Source organism: Primulina eburnea, chromosome 18, assembly GCF_022965805.1.
Source record: "Primulina eburnea isolate SZY01 chromosome 18, ASM2296580v1, whole genome shotgun sequence".
Taxonomy (NCBI): Eukaryota; Viridiplantae; Streptophyta; class Magnoliopsida; order Lamiales; family Gesneriaceae; genus Primulina; species Primulina eburnea.
In genome coordinates, this window is record NC_133118.1 from 22,419,175 (window position 1) to 22,425,730 (window position 6,556).

At 42.9% G+C, this 6,556-nt stretch overlaps 1 long non-coding RNA gene across 1 annotated transcript; it reads left to right on the forward strand.

The window, feature by feature from the left end:
* Positions 1-229: 229 nt before the first annotated feature.
* Positions 230-938, forward strand: LOC140818979 (uncharacterized). The gene is made up of 3 exons (XR_012115176.1): positions 230-358; positions 426-498; positions 576-938. It is a non-coding gene; the product is annotated as an uncharacterized lncRNA (long non-coding RNA).
* Positions 939-6,556: the final 5,618 nt, after the last annotated feature.

A 6,556-nucleotide genomic window follows, 5' to 3' on the forward strand; every position in this document is an offset into this window, starting at 1 on the left:
TTTGGCCCTGTGCTATACATCAGTAGCCATTGATTTTTTTCTGAATATTTCTCGCGTTTATGCAATGGTTTTTGACCCCAATTAATCGACCCCGGCGTTGTTTCTGTGGTCGCCCCTATTGATGCTGAAAAAGATAGGCATGTGTTGTATTCGTCCTGAGGAAGTGTAGGGAATTGCTTTGTTTACGTCTTATTGGTTTACAGGTTGCCAGCTGCAACGTCATCCCCATCTATGACTGCTCTTAATACTCCGACCCCATCTTCGGTAAAAGTCGTCCCATCTGCATCAGTTACCATACCAGCCTCGATTCTTACCTCGGTGATGAATACTCCTGTGGTTCACTCTTCTATGGCATCTGGTATGTCCTTGGCTCATAATTCATTTGTTAGATACAGATGTTTAAGATACCAAAGAACTTCGTGTAGGTGTACCAGTGGTTAATCAACTTTCACTCGGTTCCGGGATCTCTCATCCGTTTGTGGTTGCTGCTAAGGCTGGGTATGGGACGTTTTTTATGCATGATTTTCTGTTTGCTTTTTGTATTGTAGCGTTCTTATCTATCTGTTATTCGGCAGGACCAAAGCTGCCAATTTCCTTGCCTCCGCTACTATTGGACCTATCCGACATCCTTCATACCCAGCCAATCAATTCCCCCCACCGGTTCATCAACTGTTCTTCCCCCTGCCTTCGCTACACCCTAGGGATTTGTTGCTCTCCCGACGTTTACTCCCTCATAGCGAACCATCCCAATTCAAGTCGTGGCCACGGGTTCCTGATGTTTGGATTGAATGGATAGACCGTTTGGAACCCCACTTTGGACGGCAGTGGCGCCATCAGGGATTATGGCCTCTGGTCATGGTTTCTAAGGTGAAGATAACCAGACAGTCCATTCTATTCGATTGCATCCTTAGGTTTTGGTCCCCTTCCTATAATATCTTCATCCTGCCTTTTGGCCCAATATATAAACCTTTATGACATATCTTTGCTCTTGGGGTTGCCTGAGCTGGGGCTGGATTCCCCTTATTTCATCGATGACTTTGCCGCTCCTGCTTTGGCCCACACTCGCTACTGCTATCCGTCTTATAGGGCTGTGGTTAAAGAGTGGTTCTCTCATCCCGGTATCCCCTCTGAAGTTGAGCACACCATGTTCCTTTTAGCGTTGATCTGCCAATATATATTTTGCCCTTCATCTGGCAAACCTTCTTCTGAATATTTACCCTTGGCGTGTTCTCTTAGTACGGGTAAAGTTTATAATTTGGCAACCATGTTGTTGGGGTCTGTATACCGTGGGTTGAATCAATGTGTGCGTCAAGACCCCATTTCCAAATTGGGAGGGATATCATGGTTCCTGCAAGTATGGGCATTTTCCTATTTTCCCGATGTGATAAATTTCCCCGCTGGTCCCCAGACCATGCTGCGTACCACGTCATTAATGGGGAGCCGTTTGACCTTGTCTTGATGCATTATCTGCAGCATCTGAAATTGGATACTTTTAATCTACCATCGCGAGCCAATGTCTCCTGCATAACACAGCCTCTCTGGGTTGGAGCTTTTCCAGATTTTGATGATCGCTCCCCGGACGACGTTGCTGCCATACTATTGACCAGTACATTCATCAAAGGTTACTGGTGGTGGATTGTTCCTCTACTCGTCCACCTTACAATGACAAGTCAAGCTGGTCTTTTGAATTTTACAATCCGTCCTTGTTTGCATATCAGTTTTGGTTGTCACCGGCGATCCCTCAGGCTACTTTATCTTTCCTGGTGGACCTGACTCATATTGCTTCTGAAGTGGCCTCTAGAAGACTTTCCAAGGCCACAGTGCAACTTCTCTCTACACTGCCACAGAGATTTCTTGGGTTTATAGTGCAGCTAGATCATAAAACCACTGAAACATTTGTTGCTTGGTGGAGGACTCGATATCTCAACCTACTTGTGGCCTCTAGAAGACTTTCCAAGGCCACAGTGCAACTTCTCTCTACACTGCCACAGAGATTTCTTGGGTTTATAGTGCAGCTAGATCATAAAACCACTGAAACATTTGTTGCTTGGTGGAGGACTCGATATCTCAACCTTATTCTGTAAGTTTTGAGATTATTAGTCTTCATTGATGTGAGACTCGAAAGATATGAGCATGCATGACATATAATGAGAGTTTTGAATAAAGGAAAACCGCACCCGCGCCTAGAAAAGGACTGCACCCGCGGTCATTAATCCTGAATTTTTGAAGGGAATGCCGAAGCAATACCGCACCCGCGGTAGATATATGACCGCACTCGCGGTTGAGTGGCAGTAGGGTGTGCTTTTTGAACAAAGGGACACCGCACCCGCGGTGAAGAGATACTGCACCCGCGGTGCATGTCCAGTAGGGTAGGAAATTTGGTGCGAAGCCAGACCGCAGCCGCGGTGCAGGAGTGACCGCACCCGCGGTCGACGTTGATGAATTTTTGGAAGGAAGGACGTGAGTTGAGCGCACCGCGGTGCTGTATGCGAGAAATCCACCCTTGTTTCTTATGATGACACATGGCATATATATATATATATATATATATATATATAGAAATGTGCCGAGTCTTCACTTTCAACACTTTCATCAGCTGAAGAACGAAAGAGAGAGGAAAGCTTTCCTCCATCTTTATCATTTAATTGTGAAAGATTCACACATCCAAACTTTAATCCGATTTCGGTTTTGAGTTCCTCTTTGCAAGGGCTTCGAGAGGATGTAAGTATGATTCATTTTCAACATGTTTCGAAATTCAGATACTAGAGGAATTAGGATTTGAGTTTTAGAATATGTTCTTGAGATTATAAATGTTGTAGAATCGTAAACGGATTGATTATCGGATGTCGTATGCGATTCGTATGAAATTTCAGCATATATATGATTGAACATGTTCAGATTTCAGAGTTTAGAGTGTGTTATGAAGAGAATGGTGAATTGTTGATATTGATTATATTGTGTTGAATTGACCGGTATCGAGAAATTACATCTTTATGCCGTCGAATTTATACCGGGATTGAATAATGAATTGTACAAGACTTGCTTTGAGTTATATCTTGATAGACTACATCTATACATTACCATTTCAGATTGATATTGGCGACTTTGACATCGAGACTTCGACATCGACACAGATTGTGTGACAAAAGGTATAATTCATGTTTTGTTTGGGGAAGAAACAACTCAAATGAGATTTAATTTGAGTTTCCCAACCAAATCACATACTAGAATAGTTGTTTATCTTTGGATATGATTATGATTTGTTTATAGATTTATATTCAAATCTTTTGATATGATGATGCATTTATAGATGTATATTCATGCATTTGAGATAGGAGAGTCATTGGCAGATTTGCTAAACTTCTAGACGTTCGGTGTATCGACGCATAGGAGCAGACTTCCTCCGATGGTAGAGATTCGATACAGACATGACCGAATTCTAGGAATAAGACGTACTGTCACCCCGATTGGGAGGGTAGGTGGCAAACAACGACGTCTTATTCACACCGGGATCCCTAGAGTAGAGTCGAGTTGAGTCATGACATGAATTGAATTAGATTGCATGCTTATATTGTTTATGTTTCATAGATTGTGGAACATATTGTCATTATTGTATGCATGAGGGCATGGTCATGATTTATGATTGTATATATGCATGTATACATGTTTTATACTGGGATTTGTTCTCACCGGAGTTTCCGACTGTTGTTATGTCTGTATGTGTGCATAACAACAGGTGGGGCAGGATCTGGGTCACGACAGAGATGAGTTCGAGATAGCGTGGTGACTTCGGGCGCAGAAGATGACTAGTTGTTTTTACTAGACTTGTACTACTTGTGTTGTAGTTTGTATTAAACACTAGTTTGTATAAATTTTGTAGAACAAGATATGTACTTATGCTTGTTGTAATTAAATAAAGAAAGATATTATGCTTAGTTTATATACATTCGATTTAATGTTAATAAGCAAAATTTTGACCCACATTTTTGAATAAAGATCCGATTAATCCCGAAAAGAATTAAGTTAGAGCCCGGGTCCCCACATATTCCCTCGGTGATACACTACCCTGGTATTGTTCTGCATATTTCTTACTTGCATTGACATTGGCATAGTTTATTTGTTACTAGTACATGTTGTTTACTGTTTTTTTTTTTTGGTATTTTTTGCAGGTACTCGCAAGCGAGATTTGGCTCCTAGTGGGGACAGTCCTATGTCTGTCAAACTCCCAAAAATGGATACTCAGGGGAGTTTGAAACTCAAAGAGGATCCGGTCACAGTGCCCCAAAATCTCAATCCTCAAAGACCAAGGTCGCTCCTAAAGAAGCTCATACAAGAAATATTACTCCTAAGCTCCAGACGGTGGGTCGGCGATATCATACTCGCCATTCAACCAAGTTGATTTCAGGCCCTAGCAACACTTTTGACGATCCCATTATTCTTGGTGAAGATTATCCACATCCCGCGCAGCCAAGTCCCAAGGATTCTAGCATCGAAATCCTGACAACAATGAAGCTCTTGACACTGATTTAAGCTCAGCAACATCTGGACATGGAGCTCCCCACGCTGGAATTTTTGCTTTCAAACGAACCAATGACGAGGATGACACGTTTGTCTTGCAGGAGTTCCCTTCTACTGTCTCTTTTAGCCCAACTCCACCTAGTTCACTGCCTAATTTTGCCTTTCCCTCCATGATAATCTCTTTTGACTGCTTTTACTCATGCCTGACTTTAACTTTATTTATTCGACAGGATCTTTCATCTCGTAGGGCGCGACTCGGTCTCATTGGCGAGCCTGCAAGCCAATTTGATCTGAGCTTCTCCGATAGCGTTTCCTCTAAGACTTCTACTCTTGAGAGATGCGACCCATCCATCGAAGCCCTTGCTCATGCCAAGATGGCGTTTCGAAATTTCCTTGGTCTTGGCTTGCATCAGCTCGGGGAGTCCCAGAGATTGGCCATGCTCTCATATATATCCATTCTTAATACTTCTCCAGAGTTCTCTACCTCGGAGTTCAGCATACTTGATGGTCTTTCGACCATCTTTTCGCAGTCTGATGCAGCCTTTGCCGCAAGCACAGATATGATATCTCATCGCGCGTCCTTCCAAAGAAAGCGTGAGAAGAAAGAGGAGCTAGACAGGCATGACAAGGCGCTTCGTGAGCAGATTGTTGCGGCAGCAGCCAGTTATGATGCTGAGGAAGCTGAGGTCAAAAGACTGGAGGAGGAGATTCAGAGACGCCGAGCTAGGATGGTCACCTTGCTGGATGAAGCAGAGACTTTGGAGGTTACTCTGTTGGGCAGTAGGAGAGATTCACAAGCTATTGGCCAGCAACTCCTTAGTCTCAAGGATGACTATCAACTCTGGACCAAGCGGCTTCTGGAGGCAGAAAACACTCAATCGGAGTGTCTAGCCAAGTGGGAGCAACTTCGAGCTTTATTCCCTTGATCTTGTTTCGCTTAGTTGACTAGTATGCATTAGTTTGAGACAGCTGTTTGCATTTCGTTTGATAGGCACACTTGTAGGAACTTTACTACCTTTTCCATTATTTTATTTGATTATCTGCCATTACTGCCACCATTTTGTTGGTTTTTCTTGTGTACAAAGACGCGTGTATTCTCAGCAGGGAATATGGATTGGCCATGATTTGGCCTCAGTTCTCCAGTGTATTCGACACCTAAGCCTTGGTGTTGTTTGGGGCTCTTATCAACACAGGTAAGACTTAACTCTTATGTGCTCTTATGTGCTCTTATGTGCTGCATCCACTCAAGACGGTTCCCTCGCCCCTAAAATTATGCATTGCACTTCAGTCGGATCCCTTTCTCTCATACACTTATATGCATTTGCACTTCAGTCGGACCCCTTTCCCGCATACACTTATATGCATTTGCACTTCAGTCGGACCCCTTTCCCGCATACACGTCTATGCATTTGCACTTCAGTCGGACCCCTTTCCCGCATACACGTTTACTTACTGTTCTTGCATGCGGTGATTCCGCCTTTGATTTGTTGACTGTTGGTTTGGTGTTGTGGTTGTTGGGTGATGGATGTGGAATGAAGGTGGGTTTGTATGTGATGCTGTGTATTGGATATTGGAAAGCCTTAATTCAATTAACCCAATTCACTTCAATAGCTTCAAGCCATAGGTTGGCCTAAAACTCCCCACTCGCTATTATTTCCTCATCTGATTCCCTATCGAAACAAAGTGCATTCAATATGATAAAAGTGGCCTACTGGCCAACTTTAATTGATTTTTTTCGTTTTTTGAATCATAACCAACAAAATATTTATGTTAGTGGCCCTACAGCCTACTTAAAATAAAATCTTACAACATAAGGCTAAAAACCGTACAAAAATGGCTGGTTAGCCTATTTTTCTTCAAAAATCAACTTCTGGGTAATTTTTTTTTTCTCTTCACTTCTTCCTTTATTACTCTTTGTCCGTCGGTGAGCTCAACTCCCCGCTCCTGTGTTCTTTTCGTGCCATATTCTAAGTGGCCTCAAGGCCTACTTCATGAGTCTATCACTGCACATGCAAACAACCAATTTATAATGGCGGTA